Genomic DNA, 21,524 nt, shown 5'->3' with positions numbered 1-21,524 from the left:
ATATACTCTCTGTTATTAATGAAATAGTGCGTAACTAATAAACTAACATTTTACAGATTTTAAAAACGTCTAAACTGGAAGCATCTTTGGCCACAGTATGTTTCTATGGTAGAGTGGTGTAGAAGGAGAAAGAAAGCATCTCATAGCTTATGAAATGTGACAATTGGGAACCAAAAGCAGGTTTGGAAAAATGCTGATCAAGAGAAAGCCCATGGAAAAGCAAGAAAACCTATCCCTGTATATGCTGCTCTTGCTGAATGGCAAGCTCCCAGTATGCCTAGAATCCAAAGTTTAACAAATATCCAAAAACATCATTATGAGTGAAAAACAAAAATTTCCAATTGCAAGGTAAAATCTAGTCCGCAACCCAATTTGAAATTCCAATTACATCAATCCTATATTCAATGAACTTTACAGCTTTAGTCCTTGCATCAAAGTCAGATTTAACATAACCAATGTAAATAGTCACGAACCCAAATCCTCAATTTGCAAACCCAGGTATGATTTGAAAGGCAATCCTTGCTTGGTTGCTGGGAATTTTTTTTTTTTTTTTTAAAGTAAAAATTCCTGTCATAATGGAAACAGTAAATTCAGCTACAGTTCCCCCAAGTTGACATTGAAACGTTGGTAAATCTAACATATCATTCTCAAATATTTCCGAGCAAGCAAACAGACCGAGAAAAGTAGACATACTTACAGAAGGGGGCTTCTTGATCGTGTCGTAAAGGAAGTTGGGACCAAGAAAGCATCGACTACGGGAAAGAGGTATTATCCATGATCGTCGATTCCACTGCCAACTAAAAATACAAATAAACTCGTTTTGAATAACAATTCCCCAAAAAAAAAAAAAAAAAAAAGAACACAAATGAATTCTATAGAAAAGTATAATAAATAAGAAACCAAGAAATTATGTAGAAGGAAATTGAGGTACAGGAATTAGTTCTCGAGCTGATCGAGTAGTAGATAATTATTGCTATTATTATTGTAAAATGGGGAAAGAGATAATTGGGAGGGAGAGTTGAGGAACAATTTTTCAAAATTAAATCAATTTTGTGTTTCTTTAGTCTATTTTACGTATAAAAGTTTTAAAATATATAATTTTTTAATCAAATTTTCATTTGGGGGGAAGTTGGTTCTATTTTTTTGACTTATTAGTAGCTAATTTCTTAGAAATTTAAAGGGATTGGCTACAAATTTCCCACTTTGATATAAAATAGCCATTTAGCTACGTAGCAACATTTTTGTAGCTGGAATTGTAGCTGTCTCTGTTATGGATATAATTTTTCATTTATCACCCTAATACAATATATAGAATTAAAATTTTGTCACAGAAGTAGATAACTACCCTTCATCTTGGCCCCCAAAAAAAAAACAATGATTATTACCCTTTAATCCCCAAAATCATATATAAATGCTCTGGAATGTTGGTTAATGTATGGAATCAAAAAATTAGATTTTTGAAAAAAAAAAAAATCAGTTTTTTAACCATCCAAACATATTTTACCTTGTTTTTCTCATCATCCAAACAAATACATAATTTGTCAATCTTCATCACAAATCCAACAATCAAACCCACCCAAACACACGATGCACAAACTTCTTACCTTCTTGCTCACTTTCAAAATTCATTGTCTACTATTTACAATTTCTTTTAGATGTAAATGAAATCAAAAGTCATATATGTAAATAATTTTCTTTCATACTACTGCAAATCTGTATTCATTGGATCCATGCCCTTTCCCTCACCACTGTAACTATTTTACCCTCTATCCTCTGAATAGTCTTCTTCTAATTTTTAGAATCCTGGTTAAAAAAAAAAAAAAATGGAAACAAAGAAGAAAAGGAAACCCATAAATGGAAGGAGAAGGAGTGAGTTTAGGCTTTGGGAAGAAAGAGATCCAAGAAGAAAAGAAGACGAAACGAGAAAGAGAAAGAGGGACATAAAAATGCTTTTATTTGTTTATGAGAAGTGCTAGTTGCATTGCAAAAACAACTTTATACAATCTCGTAATTTTTAAATAACCAAAATGCCCTTGTTTAATTTTTAAGATGATTATTAGCAAAATAATTGAAAACTTTGTTTGACCAAAAACCAATCCAATAAATTCAAATTTTGATTCCAAAATATGTGGAGGAACTTTCCAAAACAAGCTGTTTGTGAGGAAGATGTTCTTTTCCAAGTCTCAAATTTCATAGTTATATGTGATTCATTGAAATTTTCCAATGACTAGCTTTTTCTTGAAAAGATTTAGCTTTTAGTAGTGGTTTTTCTCCAAGTGGTCCCCCCCCCCCCAAAAAAAAAAAAAAAATTGAGAATACCAATTTGATGAATTTAGATATACATTACGTAAAATTATGCTAGTTTTGTCAAAGTGCAATTAAAAGAGATCATGTGAGTTGTATATGGATGACCATTAATGATCTTGTTTGTAGTGCACCAGTTCGCTCAAAATTTGAAATTCGAGGACAAAAATTGTATAATTTTAAAATTCAAGATCCAAATCATAACCTTGAAAATTAAAATTACTAAAGTACAATTAATCTTACAATTAATAAACCCACATCAACACACTAATGTTCAGTAGTTTGAGATTGAGACATATTGGTTTATCAATTCAACCTATTCAGAATATATTTATTTAAATGGTTCGAAAAACATATCAAATGAACTAAAAATCAGGATAACCTATTACATAATATCTTGTGAAGAACTTAGATGCACATCAATATAGGTTGTCTAGGAGTACTACCAAAGAAGCATATAGCTAGTTATCCATGGAAAATATCCTATCAAAGCACACACAGTAAGAATTGCAGCCAAAAAGTAATTAAGCGAAAAAATAAGAAACTTATGACCTAGTTGGTCGTTTGTTTTTAAAATAGTTTTTTGTTCTGTAAAATAAAAAACTGTTTTTTAAACTAAAACTTACATGTTTGACCATCAGTTTTCAAAAACAATTATAGAAAACAAATTAAAATAAAAAAATTTGGAAAACAATAAAATGATATTTTCACTTGTTTTGAAAATAATAAAATACATATTTTAATTTATTTTCTTCATGTTTTATTTTAGTCTGCGTTTCTCTATCTTATAGAGAGAAAGTTGTAGAGAGAAAACATTACTTTAATTCTTTAGAATATTTTAGAGAGAAAGATAGAATATTATGCCTTGATAAATGTATCCAATTAAATTTTCTTATTCTCTTATTTTATCTTCCTCTTTTTTTTTTTCTTTTTTTTTAATAAAACAATTTAAAAAAATAGCTATTCTTTTCTTTTTTTTTTCCTTTATAAGTTACATTAATTTTTTATTTTCTTTCCCTTCATTATATGCCTACTAATTTTTTATTTTTTTATCTTACTTCTTCTATCAGTTTTTTTTTTTGGGGCAAATATTTATTATACCAATTATTTATTTTGCTATTTTGTTCTTTTTCCTTATTTTTCCTTTTTTCCTTATCAAATATTCTCTCTCTCTCTCTCTTCTATTTTGTTTTTTTTTTCCTAATTTTCCATTTTTCCTTTATTCCATTATTTTTTTTTATTTTCCATTTCTATTAGACTTTTTTTTTAATTTTTTAATTTTTACTTTTTCTTTTTCATTGTTTTTTTGTTTTTCTATAAGTTATTATTATTTTTTTTCCTTATCTCTATTTTTTATTTCCCCTTATCTCCCATTGTATTTTTTTTTCCTTTTTATTGTTTATTTTTGTTTTTGCGTTTCCAAACATGTGTTAGCCAAACATGTTTTTTGTTTTGAAAATTGTTTTCAAGTATTAATGGCCAAACGCTTATTGTTCTCATTAACCAGTAGAAAACAATTTTTTATTCTCTATTTTAAAAATAATGTTTCGATAGGACCTTAGGTTTTGTTGGTCTCACAATAATATTTCGAAAATAGAAAACAAAAAATATGGCCAAAGAGGCCCTTAGGTTTTGTTGGTTTTGTCAGGACCCGTCTAAAATTCCTTTTCGGAACCCTAGACAAGCCCTAATCGCAGTGAAACACCACCGAACTTTCCAACGGAAAATCCGGCAGCATCTCCCCTAAGAGTAGGACTTACCACAAAATTTTCTGCACATAAAACACACTCCAATAAACACCATCTTATTCCTCCCACCTTACTATAATTTGTTTCCACAAATTTACAGCACTCTAAAATAATAACAGGGAATCAGTAAGTAATTAAACAAATATCTGTCCAATCTGTATACAGAGCATTATACAAATAAATATGAAATTAATATAATGACAGATAAAGAAGTCAAAATATATTAAAATATTACTGTATTCAGAAAAATTTGCATGTCCATAACTTTCAAACCACATGTCCAAATCGGACGTACCACTAGTCTATGAACTCGTATCGACAAGTACTTCACAACCATGCATGAGCCAAAGCTCAACTTTGCATGAACAAAAAGTCAGCTCGGGCACCCCTTGGACAGTTTGGATCTCAATTTGTTTTGCTCATAACTTTCAATCTGTAGCTCCATTTTCAACGTACTACTAGTCTATGGACTCATGACAACGTGTAATTTTTAACGGTATCTTGGTCAATGTGAAATTTCATCAGGAGCAAAAAGTCAACATTTGACTCCTTCTCGGTCAACGACGATCAAACCTGGTCAATCTTGGTCAAATTTTAGAAATTTCCGATGTACTTCGGGACGAGGTGTTACAGGTTTCACAAAAATAAAATAAAAAAAACGCAAAAATGAAAATAAAAATTAAATCTTACTAAAAGCAAAAATAAACAAAATTTTCAAATAGAGGAAATAACATGCTGAACTTAAATGGGGTAATACAAGTGTAAAATGTGGCCAAAATCATTATGAGGTATTTCGAATGGTGATACCACCTGCATGTGCTTAATATATCAGTTTCATATTTGTATGTGGTTAAGTTTTATTTAAAAAAATCCAGCAAGATAGAAAAGTTTCATAATAAAATGCAAATAATAAAAGTGAATTTGTTATGGTAATATTTGCAATATTTTTTTTTTCATTATCATTTTCTGCAATGATATGTCCTATGTTCATTTATTGATGTTATTGTTAATCATATGTCCAGTTTATTTATTGATGTTATTGTTAATCTTTATCTCACTGGTTTTATGTATATTTGTACTATAATCATTTGCGTGTAAGCTATATCTGAATGGATAATTAGACCATTATGTTTGGACATAATAGCCTGATGCAGTGTTTTTAATAATTTTTTTTTAAAAAACAAAAATATACCAAAACAATAATGAATAAAATTTCTTAAGAAAATGGCCGAAAGCATTATTTGAAATATTTTTCATTATACTTTTCCAATGATGGTATATCTTATGTTTTCACACTTCATTTTTTATTTAGTAAGTTTATCTCATCTATATGATAAAAAAAATATGATCTCATTTATTGATGTTATTGCTAATCTTAAATTTAAACCTAGAGATCATAAACCAGACCATATGCCTCTATTCAGTCAAGTTTTACAATAGAACGTCCACAAACAATACTCTCTTATATCTCGGTGCAAACATATATATTTTCAACAAGAAATTTCAGTTTAACAAGAAATTTAATTAGAGTTAGTTTCCTGTCCAGTACTAGCTTGAAAACAAGTAACTAGACCGGTATATGCTTAAAGTTATTTGTCTTTACAGTGGATTTTTAGAATGTCGGGAACATTTTATAGGAAATGACCATTAGTAGACTTAAGAGTAGTGAAGATGTAAAAACTCTTAGCTACATGGTGTCTATGTCAATTTCATATTATTTTTGTTTATGGATGTAGGGATGCCTTGAAGTTGTTATAGGGTGCTTAAAATGTTGTTAATAGGCAATTTTGACCTTCTTAATATTTTATCTTGGACAATTTTAAACGTTTATTGTATATATGTATTTTTTTACAACTGTTATATTATGCAACTTCCTTCCTTTTTGTTTGTAGGTGTCAGCACATGGGATAGATTTGAGCTATGGCCTATGGGTCCACAAGAGAGTAATTGACCTCTTTAGATCCCCAGACACGGTTATTTGGAATGGATGCAATTCAACACTTGATTTGTTATTAAGACAAAAAAGTGTCTATTTCTATTTTCTTTTTAGTGGTTTTTTTGGGTGTTTGAATCTTATATTAAAATTCTGACACAAGATCTCACAGATCAATTATCAATACATCCAAGCTTTTAAGAATATAGTTATGTACACATGGCATTTTGTACGGTAATGGTCATATTTCATTCTTCTATTTTCTTTCATTTAACTCTTTCATAATTTATAACAGAAAAAAAAAAAACAAAAAAACAAAAAACTCTTTCCTAATTTCTTTCAAAAAAAAAAAAAAAGGTAACATTTGACAATTAATAAATAAAAATAAAAGGTTAAGTGATCCTTTATTTTTCTATTTTTGCCATAGCAACTAATCTATCAAAGGTTATTATTCATCCTCATTTATTATTTTCTTTATTATATTTAATTTTTTTCTAATATAGTAATATTTGAAAATTAAAAAATAAAAGATCAAGTAAATCCCAATTTTTACTATTGGTAAAATAAGGTCTTTTCCTTCCTTAATTTCCTTGATTTATCATGATTTCCTTCCTTAAAGGCTCTCTTTCCGTCCTATTTTCTTTTATTTTAAGTAGTTTACTGAATTCTACTTCTACCCAATTTCCAAAAAATAAAATAAATAAAGTAAATTCAATTTATACCTTTTTATTTTTTATTTTATCTTTCCATCGACTTTTATTTCCTTCTTGGATTACTTTATTCAACGAAACCCTAATTAGGGTTGGCTTATACATATATATACATATATATATATATATATATATATTATTTGGATTAAATGGAAGAAAGTATTTCAAAAACAATGGAATTTTCAGAGTCTCCTTCGAATCCTCACGATAATATGGTTATGGGTTACCCAGTTGCAGCCGTTGGACTGCCATGTTCGAATCATCAACAGAAAGAGAGTGCCTCCAAATTACCTACTGCCATCTCTGAGTCCACTCCGTTGATCGGTCGCTCTGACGACACCGAAGGTCAAAGCTACTGTTTCTTGGAACCGTTCTTATTTGTAGGGTTTTGTGTTGCGTTCGTTGTTTTGGGTATATTAGGTCGTTTTATATTCCCTAAAGCGCCTTCAGTCTTGATTGAATCAATGTCATTCAAGGTAACCAATATTACCTCGGACAATCAGGTAACCTCCAACTTGGAGGTAGTTTTTCCATTACAAAACAATGATTTCTTTTGCAGCAATATTTACTACCATGTCAATGTAATGGCTTTCCAACGGACACAACTCCTTGCGAACTTCACAGTTGCACCTTTCGATCAGAGGAAAGAAAAAGGAAGAATGGAGGCTCGAATTGAAGGCATGGTTGTGAATGTGGAGCACCATCACGAACATATAAATGAGAAATTTGGGGTTTCGTATCTCAAGTTTGAGTTGGTGGGCTTTGTAAGGACACAAATGTTGCTGAAAACTACAACCACTATCATGGCAATGTGCAATGAAGAGTTCAGAGTCGTCTTTCCGTGGAACCAAACACCAACATTGTTATTTGAGTTTCAACCACCCAAGATGTGCCAAGTTGTTGTAGAGGGGACTCGCTTTTATACACGTTATATGTCTGTGATGCTGGCACTATCTTTATTATTCATTTTTTTCGGTATTCTTTTGGTGGTCCGTGCCCCTAGGGAGCCCTTCAAGCCTGGGTCGAGATTTGGAGAGTTTATTCTTCTAAATGGCAACTAATCTGTCAATGGATAAATTTTTTAGTATACGTAATTTCTCATTATTTGTCAATAAATAATTTTTTATTTGTTCAACGGTTTATGTTGCCTTTGATATAAAACGTGATATTTGGTTCTAATACTTGTTTTGGGATTCGGGTATCATTATCAAAGATACCTTGTTTCTATATGCTAGGTTTCTATTTTGTCAGCTTAGACTTATTTCTCGTTCCACAAATAAATTAGTTGATTGGATTGCCTTTTTTGGATTGAAATCTTCATAGTTGTTGGGAATTTTTTATTCCTTTTGCTTTGAGTAATCTTCTTATCAAAGATGTAACTCTTTCTCATTGTTAATGAAATTTGCATTTTCTGATTCCTCAATAATAATAATAATAATAATAATAATAATAATAATAATAATAATAATAATAATAATAAATTATTCAAGAAAAATAATTTAAAATTCAAGAATTTCAAGAATTTTTACTATTGTAACACTATGACCAAATTTGATTGGACTTGACCAGATTGATCAAATGGGTCTCATAAATTTTGCTTTAACTAGAGCACCATAGCAAAGTACTCATCAACTAAGTTCATCCACCACTATTTTGGTCACAAAAGTGAGCTCATTGGTCGTTGTCACTGGATGGTCGCTAAAAGGTGGTAACTAATTGTTTACAATAACTAAACAATGCATGATCACTAAAACTCAAAAATTTCAATGACCAAATTTGAATTTTTTAGTGACCAAGTTTTAGTCCCCAAAAGACCCAAAAAATCACTATTTAGATTAATATTTGGTAGTCTAAAATCGTATAAGCAACCAATGTTATTAGTGACTATTAAATGGTCACAAGAAAATAACCTTTTGAAACCAAATATCTAGGTCACTAAAAATCACTTACAGTGACCAGACCATTGGTCACTAATGATCGACATGCGTTTGAGCCATTGATGCTCTACATTCCGCCCCCAATGTTTGGTCACTAAACATTAAATATTTAACAACTAATTTGCACAAACCTACAACAACTAAAACCCAATTGTTTTAGTTATTTACAATTTTTTTTATTTTCTAAACAATATATAAAGCAAATTAGTACATTTTTATAACAAAATTTTAAATAAATATTTATAAGAACTATAATTGTCATTGCACAAATAATTTTCATTGCGTAATAAAAAAAGAAAAGATTCAAATGTATACATAAACATGCAAAACATTTTGACCAAAAAAAATGTGTACAGACATAAACAATAAAATATATAACTGCAGCTAACTTTAGTGATGGTGAGGTTGTAACAGCCCAGTCCACCCGCATGAGATATTGTTCGCTTTGGTCCCAGCCCGCACGGTTTTAAAAGGCCTCTCAGTGGTTAGGAGTCCCACCCTTTCACTTGCCAGTCCCACTAGCCGGGGCCTTCCAGGCCCAATCAAGATATTGTCCGTTTTGAAAGCTAGGTGGTGAGCCCAATCCTACCCCTCACAGTTTTGCTTCCTCACAGGAAGGTCTCAAGGGAAAAGTATCCATACCCTCTTATAAGGCATGCTTCGTTCCCCTTTCCAACCGATCTGGGATCTCACAATCCACCTCCCTTTGGGCCCAGCGTCCTCGCTAACACACCGATCCAGGTCTGTCTCTGATACCAACTATAACAGTCCAGTCCACCAGAATGAGATATTATCCGCTTTGGGCCCAGTCCGTACGGTTTTAAAAGGCCTTTCAGTGGTTAGGGGTCTCAACCCTTCACCTGCCACTCCCACTGGCCTAGGCCTCCCAAGCCCAACCGAGATATTGTCCTCTTTGGAAGATAAGTGGTGAGCCAAATCCTACCCTTCATGGTTTTGCTTTCTCACAGGAAGGCCTCTCAAGGGAAAGGTATCCACACTCTCTTATAAGGCATGGTTCGTTCTCCTTTCCAACCAATGTGGGATCTCACAGGGGTGGTGGAAATGTAGTTGGAGGCTAATGTTGCATTGAACTTGTCATTGCATTAAACTTGATCTTGGTCTTTAAAAACTTGACAAGTGATAATAAAATGATCAAGTGGCAATCAAACCAAAACATAAGTTAAACCCTAAAATCAATTTATCATATAACATTTGAATATATGCCAGACTTCTAAAATAATACATAAAGAGTTACTAATTACAAGTGTAACACCCCGTCCCGAAGCACACCAGAAATTTCTCAAATTTGACCAAGGTTGACCGGATTTGACCATCGTTGACGGAGAAAGGGTCAAATGTTGACTTTTTGTTCCTAATGGAATTTCACATTGACCGAGGTACCGTTATGAAGTACACATTGTCACGAGTTCATAGACTAGTAGCACGTCGAAAACGGAGCTACGGTTTGAAAGTTATGAGCAAAAACAGTTGAGGTCCAAATTGTGCAAGGGGTACCGGAGTTGACTTTTTTTTCATGCAAAGTTGAGCTTTGACTCAATCTATAATAACCTTAACGAATTTCCATAACAAGTGAACTTCAATTTTTACTTTGAATAAAATTATAGGAAATTGAAATAGTTTTTAGATAGGGCATTCTAAACAATCGAGATCATTCATTTTGGTTATCTTAAGAAAATAACTTTTCGTTATTGCATCATACTTGACAATATCTATCTTGCAAATGCTTACAATTTACACCCACTCAACTGTGCCAAATTGAAGCAAAATCTAATGCTAATGTACCCAAAAAATACAATTATAAATACTTTCATATGGGTAAAAATTTACATACTTCTAGCCATTGTGCAAGAATGGAATCTTCCTAAACCCTGCCCAACAACTTTATGAGGAATTTCTTTTTTCTTAGCTTCTACTTAGTGTTGAATTTACCTTTCTGGAAAGGCTGCATTCACACTCACAAGAGATTCAGGGATAATTGTCTATGGATCCCATTAAAATGAGTCTTAGGCCCATCCATTCACACCTCAACAAAATTATACACATAAGAAAAAACTTAAACTTGTTTCAAAGTTAAAAGGATATATAGATAGTTCATAGTTATAAGCAATAAGAAGTAGTAAAAGTTAAAAGGATATACAGATAATTCAAATTGTAAGCAATAAGAAGTAGTAAAAGTTAAACAAAAACATCAAAACTTTTATATATAAGTGAAACAAATTAGAAAAAAAAGGTACAAATTAAAAATCACCATTCTCGTAAAACACATTAGAAAAAGCTAATAAATTAAGGTACTATGATATAGTTTTTTCATAGTACACTAGAAATCCACGAAGAGCTAAATATCACATATTGAATTGGTATAATTTTTATTATACTAAAATCATGAGCAAAGACTAATAATTCATATAGCAAAAACATAATTTAATTACTGGTTGGAGCTGAATGAAAACAAGGATATCCTTTACATAGAAATCTCCATTTCTAGCAAATAAATGCTCCTCTGCCTCCATTTTCAAATTGTAAACATGCAAAATTTTGGTAAAAAGGTCAATAGGAAGAACACTTTACCTCAAGTGTATTTTATTAAAAAAAAAAAAGTCAAAACTAATTATTTTCAAATTATTGGGACGTGTGTCCAAAGAACATCTAGATAAAAGTTTGAAGCATAAAAACCTAACCATAGGAATAAAAATGAAATTAGTTCATGTCCACTAGGAAGTTTATTAACTGCTTCAAGAGAATGGATAATATCATGTGTAAAACCTAGGTCCAAGGTGATAGCATGCTTAAAAATTCTCAAACAATTAGTTTTCGAAGATTACAAGCAAAACAAGTTCAAAATTTTATACCTGTCGGGTCTTAGAGATGCACACTGTATCAGCTATGGCACGAGTTTGCTTTCTTAACTCCTTTCCCTGTTTCATAAGCATAATGAGCTCTCTTTTGATGAATACAATCTACAAATACTTTCCCAAAGCATGATTGATAATAATAAAGAAACATATTGGGACAAATATTATGACATTAGATCCAGACAATCTGCGAAATAAATTTGTCCTCGCGGAGATATAAATAGATGAAGCATCCATGTCAACTTAATAATATCAAAGTCATTGTTTTTGTTATCCATTATTGATGAAGAATACATGCCACTTATAGCCATTTGTTCCAACAAGAACAACTGGAAAGTTAGGTGAAAATCGATGAAGTTTCGAAAACAAATTGGAATGAATGAATTCAGTACTAATATGCTAAAACTAATCAACCAACAAAATAAAGATCTCTACCATATGAAAAAAGTAACACATTATTATAAAAGGAAAAGCGATAATCATTAATGCTTTAATCATAATAAATGGTAAACAACAATAAAAAAAAAAGTGAAGAGAAAAAAAAAGTACCTTCTTATGAATTTTCATATCTTTCCCTATTAATTAAAGATAAAGCTAGCATAAATATGTTTTCACCTTGGTAACTCAATGACCTTAACCTGCTGTAATCGTCTTGACCTTTAAATCATGGAAAAATGAAAATTTCTCAAAAAAAATCAAAAACCAACTAAAACCCTTACCCCATCAACAAACCAAAACAATCGGCATAGATGAACCAAGTATATAAGAACCATTTCACCTATAGTGTAACATAGTCAAAGTTGACAATGCACCGGTCCACAACCAAATTAGCATTAAAATTGTAAAATACGGTGGGCATGTAATCCAATCCTACCACAGAGAAAAGCGTAAATATTAAGATAGAGAAACAGTCCGCTCCTTAAGCCTAATACACAAACCAAATGTGATTTTTACCCATTTTTCGAAATCTTTTTTTGCTCATTTTACAAAGTAAAATTTTCAATGTTTAAAAGAGGTACAAGAAAGAAATCCCAAGCAACAAAATCTCCATAGGAACTATCATCAAATTATTTCAAATGTTAATATGATATATGAAGAAAGTTTTAAAAGTAGGATTAAGGCAATTGTAATAACAAAGGAATTCATCCTCCCACTAACCATAATATGTGGCCACTTATAGGTATCAACTATCATGCTGCATGTTTTTAAGTTCCATACAACTATTAAGTTAATGTCTTTGAGTTCAAACTACTGGGACGGGGGGAGAGGGGGAGGGAAAGAGAGAGAGATAATTATATACAATCAGTTTAAAACCAACCTTAGACTACAATGCCAATAAAACAATGACACAAATAATAATTATGATAATTAACAATTTAAGCCAGGAATAGCAACTAAAGGTTTAATACTTGCTCATCGAGGAGCTTTTAAAGTGCCATGAAGCTGTCCTATGGTACACAAAACCATAAGAATCTGCTAACCCCTCAAGCAAGGTTCTCTGGTTTATTCACCACAAGTTCAACTTTTTTTCCACAATCAAAGACCTCTAAAGTGGACATTGCCAAAATCAATGACAGCACCAAATAGGTGCAAGTTAACTACATTAACTGAACAAAAGCACCAATATAATTTCCGTTACTTGGACCATAAAAATATATATACATATATATATATATATATATAAAACAATAAATCCATGGACCTGAAGGTAGGTAGGTATAATACAGAGTGAGCATCAACCACCCCTCTCCATTGCCAAGATGATTGTTGGTTGTTTATTATAGCTATCATGTGGGTGCCATAAACTTGAGGGTTGGCAAATATATTGCATAGTGAGCATTAATCGCCTCCCTCCTTGGCCGTAGATGGCTGTAATGGATCAACGCCCAAGTTATATTCAAGGTCGTCCCCATGAGAGTAGGCAGGTATAATGTGGAATTAGCATCAGTCATCTCCCCTTTGGCCACATGATGGCTGTCACTATGGATTTATGTGCATATATGTATGGCTATCCTGTAGAAACTATGAGTCCAAAATATAGCAGGTATAGTGCACAGTGTGTATCAACCACCCTCACAGTCGACTATTTAGCCATGGCAAATTATTGGCAGTCGGCACCATTGCGACGCCAAGGTAATCGATTGTAGGTTCTCTCTTTAACCTCCCTGTTAGGTAGTACTCAAGACATTGGGTACGGTCTGGCACCACTGGTATATAATATGGTGCATCAAGTAACTTTATGTATATATATATATATATATATATATATGTATGTTATATTACATTATGTTTGTATGTATGACACCGTACGGGGGCAACGATCCGATGTGATCCATAAAGAGCTAGCCTTGTCGCTATGTTGCCTACGAGTTAAGGGGATCGGACAGCCAATATGGGCAATCATCCCCACTCTGTATTGGTAGAAAAGTGTTGATAACAGCTGAAATCATAGATCGTGCAGTATGTTAGATAGTATCGTATATACTTCTGATACGAGTGTGTATATTTCATAATATGTTATGAATTTTAAAATATTATTTTACCTTATTTATTCATAAATTAATTTCTTCGTATTATCCTTCTTGCTTTTATTGTTATTAATGTTATTAATGTTATTGTTGTTATTAAAATTGTTATCATTATCATTATTATTGTTATTAACATGGTTGATATATTCTTGCTATTATTGTTGTTATTGTTTATTTATTTATTTATTATTATTATTATTATCATTATTATCATCACCATTATTAGTATTGTTATAGTTTTTATTATCATTATTGTTGTGTTTGTTACTATTATTTATTATAATTATTTTTGTTACTATTTTCATTATTTATCATTATTATTATTTTTATTATCATTATTATAATTATTGTTGCTACTATTTTTTATTATCAATGCTATTTATCAATAAAATTATTATCAATTCTTATCATAGTTATTTTAATTAGTTGTTGAGATTATTATAATTATTACTTGTTATTGTTATTATTATTATTTATTTATTTCATTATTATTACTTTTTATTATTATCATTATCATTATTATTTTTATTTTTATTGTTATTATTATCAATTATTATTATTATCATTATTATACATAAGTCTTCAGACAAGTTGAAAACCTTCGGGCAAGTATGTAAGCCTCTAGGAAAGTATGTAAGCTTTTGGGTAAGTGTGGAAGCCTTTAGGCAAGAATGTAAGCTTCTGGACAAGTAGGGAAGCCTTCGAGCAAATTGTGCTGTTATTATTAATGATATTACTATTATTGTTGTTGTTGTTGTTTTATTTCCCTCCTATTTACTTTATGCATTGGTGTGTTTGTTAAACGATATGAAATGTAGTACGACACTAAGTGGGTGGTGTGAGTGGATGTGAACGTTTAAAGGTAAATTTTTGTTTATTTATTAAATCATTTCTATTGTATATATGTTTTTCATAGTTTGATATTGAAATGCTGTTTTTGTGGAAATTATTGTAGTAATGTGGGAGGGATAATGTGGTACCATACAGGAATGCACTTTGCTGCCGATAATTTTTAGGACATGCTCTGCCCTTAGGGGAGATACTACTGGATTTTCTATAAAACGGTCCGGTAGGGTTCCTCCTGGGATCAGGGCTTATCTAAAGTCCCAGAAAGGGATCCTAGATGGGTCTTGACAAGGATGGCCCCAACTCTCTCCAAATTTTTAATCAACACAAGAAATATGTACTTCTATGAATTCATGGCCGCCCACACCTCTCACTTACTACCATTCTATACTTTTTACAACACTTCAAAATTATACGAGGACATGAATGTAAGTATAAAGATAATAATAATAACATAGACCATCCCAAATCCCTAACATACCTCCCAATGCAAGAAAGAGGGGAAAAGAACATCCCCCATCCCTCTCTCTCTCTATCTCTCTCTCTCTCTCTCTCTCTCTTTCCCCCCTTCTCTTTAACCTGCCTAGTTGGTCGTGCTTTAGCCACCAAACACTGATACATGCTAAGTATGGAAGCCCACAGTCAGGCGACACCAGCTACCAAATCCCCAGCCATTAAGCCAGTGGACACACTAGGATCAGCGTTCAAATGCTAATGGCTAGTTTCACCCAGTTCGCTAGTTTTCCGACAATTTTTTTTCCATAATGTCGGTTCATCCCCTTAGATTTCGACCCCTTAATTCCACATATGGCCTCCATTTTTTCAAATTCCAAGTAATTAAAGCGATACAATAGTTTGAAGTTTAGCAAAAACTTCCCGGTCATTTTTTGGCCACTAGTGATGGGATGTGTAAGTTTGAGCTAGATATCTTTAATACTCATTCTTCAAGCTTTCATTTGATATATAATTTGTCAATTTTGGTTAGGTATTTTAGATTTTTCCATTTTTGAATAAATTTTTGTACTTATTATGGAAATTGTTCTAAATTATATATGCATACATGTGCATGGATATATATGTGTATATATGAGTGTGCAAATATAAAGTAGTGAGTGTTAGTTTTTATTTTAAAATCATGCTTGATGAAATTATGATCTTAACTATTATAAAGATTAAATTATTTTAATGTATGCTTGGCAAGCTTTGAGGGGTGGTGTACAATAAGGTATAGTACTGGCTTTGATATGATTCTTGGGATGGTAGAGAAGAGGATGATATGTTATTTAATATTAAATATGTATGTTTGTAAATATATATATATATATATATATATATATGTGTGTGTGTGTGTGTGTGTGTGTATAGATATAGATATATGTGCTTGTGCTTTTGGCATGTGTAGATGTATATATATTCTTGAATATATGAAGATATATATATATATATATATATATGTATTTGATAAATGATTATGTATATAATATATAAATATATATGATAAAAATGGTTCGTAAATTGTGATTGACAATAGGATGTTTTCGTAAAGTTGTGCTAGGATAGTATGAACTAGTTTTACTGTAGGATTTGCTAAATATGTACCTGGCTTACTAGGACCCAATCTTAAACATGAATAAAATGGAAGACATAATAATATTTTGTTTATTTATTTATATATTTATTCAGTTGTTTATTTGTTTACTTGGTTAAAGTTTCATCTATTTAATTGTTCATTATTTACTCAGCTAAATTATTACTCGTTCATTTATTTATCTATCCATTTATTTACATTTTTATGTAATTAAATAAATTATTTATTTATTCTTGATGGTTTAGGTTTTAAATGTACTACTCAATAGGGATGTTAGATAATGCTTATTTATCTACTTTGGATCTAATGTAATACATACATACATATATATATAGAGTCATTTTACGGTGCAGACGGTCGTCATGCAGACGCACCCAAAGCCTACACTTCTTAGATACAAAAATCGGCTTTGCCGTATACTATGCACATCAAAGCCTATGCTTGCGTCTGAGAAGTGTCGGCTTCCGATGTGGTCCACATACGGACTTTCCACACCGTAGAATTCTCCTATATATATATATATATATATATGCATATATGTATATATATATATAGAGAGAGAGTGCTAGGTTATGTTTAGTCATATGCATGTAAGCTATATTTATATTTGCAAGATTATCTATTTATATTCACCTATATATATATATATATATGTGTGTGTGTGTGTGTGTGTGTGTAGGTATGTATAATTAAATATTTGTATATACGTATATGGATACTTATTTATTTAATTAGTTAATATTAAAAGTTGGATTTAAAGGAATTATTTAACCAATTATTGTTAATTGAGTATTTTATAAAATTCAAAAAAGGGTTTAGATGTTTATGTTTGATTTAAAAATAAAATAACTCTATTAGTCAATTTATGTTTTATTTACGAAATAGGTTATCATAAATTTCAACTCTAATAAGGTGAATATGTCATTAAAATATGCTTGCGCACACACACGCACATTTATATGGGTTTGTATAAATGAATACGTGCCTATGATTTTCGTAAAGCTAATAATTATAAATTATTGATGTATTTATTTATTTAGTCAAACTGATCTAATAGAATTAAAAGTTGTAAAAATATTCAATATCATAATGATGTTACCATAGTATATTTCCCAAAAGCTATGTTATAGGTTTCACTATTTATTTATTTATTTATTCATTTAGGTATTTAGGCTATGTTTAATATACAAAATAACTATTTTTTTTTTAAAAAAGATAATTATTCATAGGAATAGAAAATGGGAAAAGAATTAACAATTCCTATTTATATGTTTGGTAAAAATATTGATTTAATATCAATGTTTAGTTTTTATTAATATTTTTTTCCCCAAAATGTTCAAATTTGATAAAAATTAATAAAAATTTAAATTTTATATTTATTTATATATTTTTTGTATATGATAATTAATTTTAAAGTTTATCCAAATTAAAACATAGGAATAGGAATTCTAAGGTTTTGAAAAAGAATTTCTAGTCTTTCCAATGGAGGCATATCTATTCCTATAGAATAATTATTATCAAATTCAAAAACTTACCAAACATAAGAAAAAATGAAGTCTATGGAATAAGAATTCTATTCCTATGTTTATTCCATAAACCAAATATGCCCTTAGTTATTTGTTTATTTATTTAGACCATTTAATTACATTTTAAAAATATAATTATGGGGAGTCGACGTTCTTGTAATTATATATATTTTATATGACTATTTAGTGTATAGATGCGCTATACAGTACTGATGTAATGTACTGTTATATTATGTATTAACACACAGATTATATTTAATTGTCCTTTTTGAGCTAGGGTGAGCAAGGGTAGGGAAGTATTTTGTGGGGATACCTTCAGTCCCCTCCATACAATTGAAGAACAGCAAATTTAACCATTCCTATGAGTGCTGAGATGAGTGAGAGTAGACAGGTATTTCTACTGTGGTAACGTTAGCTAAACTTCTTTAGCCATAAGATAGTTGGTTAATTAGCACTGGAACAACTAGGATGCTAATGGGACAGCGTGTAGGTTCTCTTCTCCCTTCTTTATCAATCAAGGTGATGTTTGGGATGCCAAGGATCATTTGGCAACACTAGTATATCATATGATACATCATATGTCTTTTCGATATATACATATATCTATATATGTATATATATATTATACTATATTAGGTGCATGACACCGTACTAGGGTAACAACCCGATTCGGCTCATAAACAACTTAATATCGTATTTTTGTTGCTTATGAGACCAATGGATTGGATAGTTATTATAGACAACAACCCCTAGCAGTATTAGTAGTAATATACCTTCGGACTACTAATATCATAAGACCATGTATTTGTGTACTATATAATACATCGAGCATCTCTCCTCTACAAGTGTACAAATAATATAATGTATTTATTAGTTGTAGTTCTATTTTACCTATTTATTATTGTTGTTGTTGTTGTTGTTATTATTATTATTATTATTATCATTGTCAATTGCACAATTGTTGTATTTATTTGAATTGGTAATTTAATGGATTTGGAGATATTATAGCCTTCAGGCAAGCATTGTAGCCTTTGAATAGGTATTTTAGCCTCCGAACAGATATTATTGTTTTCAGACAAGTATCTTAGCCTTTAAGTGAGTATTTAGCTTTCAAAAAGGTGGGGTAACCTTTGGGCAGGTATCATAGCCTTCAGACAAGTATGATAACCTTCATATAGGTATTGTAGCCTCCTGACAGATGTATCAACATCTGAACAGGTATTGAATTCTTCAGGTAGGTTATCCACATTTCTTAAAAGGTTGTATTATTATTATTATTATTATTATTATTATTATTATTATTATTATTACTGCTACTACTACTACTACTACTATTATTATTATTATTATTATTATTATTATTATTACTGCTACTACTACTACTATTACTACTATTATTATCTTCCTATATCTACATTGTATTTCTTATATCTACATTATTATTATTATTATTACTACTACTACCACTACTATTATTACTACTATTATTATATTCCTATATCTACATTTATGCATTTGGTGTGTTCATGAAGTGTTATGTATGTCCCAAGTTGAGTAAGGACGGGGAAAAAATCAAGGCTATTTCAGGCCCTGACTTTATAAAGGTTTTTACGGTTTACTAATTGTTTGTCATATCTATATTCATATGCTATTGTTATCGAAATCCTACAATTTATGAAAATTTATAATAAGGTGGGAGGAATAAAATAGATGTGTACTTTTAGATTGAGTTTTTTGTAGAGGGAAACATTGGAGGAGTCTAGTTTACAAAAGAGATGCTGCAGATTTTCTATAGAATTTCGAATGAGGTTTCCTCTAATCGAGACTATCCTAGGGTTTCAACAGGAAACTCTGGGAGGGCTTTTACATTCAGGCTCTCAATTTTTTTTTTGAATTTTTTAAATGAGAAAATTGAAAAATAAATTAAACATTAGATTTTAGGGTCACATGTGCCACACATAACCAATATTTGACGGTTCCATATATTATGGGAAAATTAATTTTAAAGCTCCAAAATGAAATTAAGTGATTTTAGAGGGGACTAATGTGTAACTATCCCCATTTTTTTTTTAAGGATTATTTTGTATGAAATCCTAGACTTTTTAAAGGAAAATTGATCGTAGAAAGTATACGTTGTCTTCATATTATAAGTACTGCAACTATATTGTTTTTTCTTTTAGTGTTGCACACTTGCACGTATGTTAAAGCTTCATTGCCAGGGTTTTAGCACCATCTGTCATATAGATTTGGGTGTCATATTTGTTCTTGAATCAAGGCAATAGAATTCATGCAAAGCTTTGTTGTTTCTTTTTCAAATCATCTTTCTAGGAAAGATTCTTACTAGAATGATATTCTTCAGTTTTCATGTTTTACTTATCATTAGTTTAAATTACATGTTAGGTGGAACCTGGTGCATTGTAATTTGATTCTTCTTCCATTACTACTAGAAAGAGAAGCCTGTTTGGTGCTGATTTGTTTAGCTCAGTTGGCTATACTTAGAACTCTGTGCTGATATGAACAGATAGTCGCTAGCCTATTTGTAAATGGTAACAGAAGTCCTTAGTTACAACATAGTGGAGAATTCTGATGTTTCCCCCTGGCTTAATATGATCTTTAATATCTAATCTAAGTATTTCTAAGAGGTGAGCCTTAGTGTAACACACCGCATTCAATATCTTAAAATGCATTCAAAAATAGAACATTAAAATTCAAAAAAGAAATGAGCAGTAAAATTGCACATTAGCATTCAAAATACAATCAAACTCTTGCAAAATTTAACCAGAATTACAAAACCCCGTTGAGTCTCATATATTTATATCTAAAGCTTTTTGTAGTGTTATATATGTAACTAAATGATTTTGAAGTATTAGTTGTTCCAATCCTTTAAAGTATTAGCTGTTCCGATGTCAATCTCATATGCTAATATATCTATGTATATCAATCTTTCCGTTTCACTTTCTCAAGTAATCTAGATGTCTTTGCACCTATATAAGCACTCAAGAAGATGTGGAAGTGGACTGCTATCACCACAAAACTCATCTCCAGACCATTAGCCAGGTGGAAATCTCCATATCCTGGCAAAATAGAATAAAATTATATGTCATTAAAAGTAATTAGACAAAATATGTTAGTGAAAACAATTAAGAACAAGCTGCAAATTGGTTGATTAATTACCTATGGTAGACATAGTGACGATGGAAAAGTAGAGGGAAGGAATATAATGTTTTCCTTCATTCAGATTTCTAAAATCTGCATATAAGGTGCTTCCAATCCATGTGCTCTTCGGGTCCGACCACATAGTAGCGAGATAGAAAGCTATGCAACCTTCTATATGTGGAGAGAAGAAGTTTAACACAACTATATCCACAATTTGCACCAAAACCCAATAATGAACAAGAACAGACGTCTTCAAATGATGACTCCTTCTCCTTCCCCTTCTTCAAATTCTGATTCGTATTATTCATAGAGAAATCTCTGATCAACAATAGAACAAGATCCATTTTGCATCATATCTTAAGGGATTTCTATAAA

This window comes from Ziziphus jujuba, chromosome 5 (genome assembly GCF_031755915.1).
Source record: "Ziziphus jujuba cultivar Dongzao chromosome 5, ASM3175591v1".
Classification (NCBI taxonomy): Eukaryota; Viridiplantae; Streptophyta; class Magnoliopsida; order Rosales; family Rhamnaceae; genus Ziziphus; species Ziziphus jujuba.
This window is presented reverse-complemented; position numbering follows the sequence as displayed.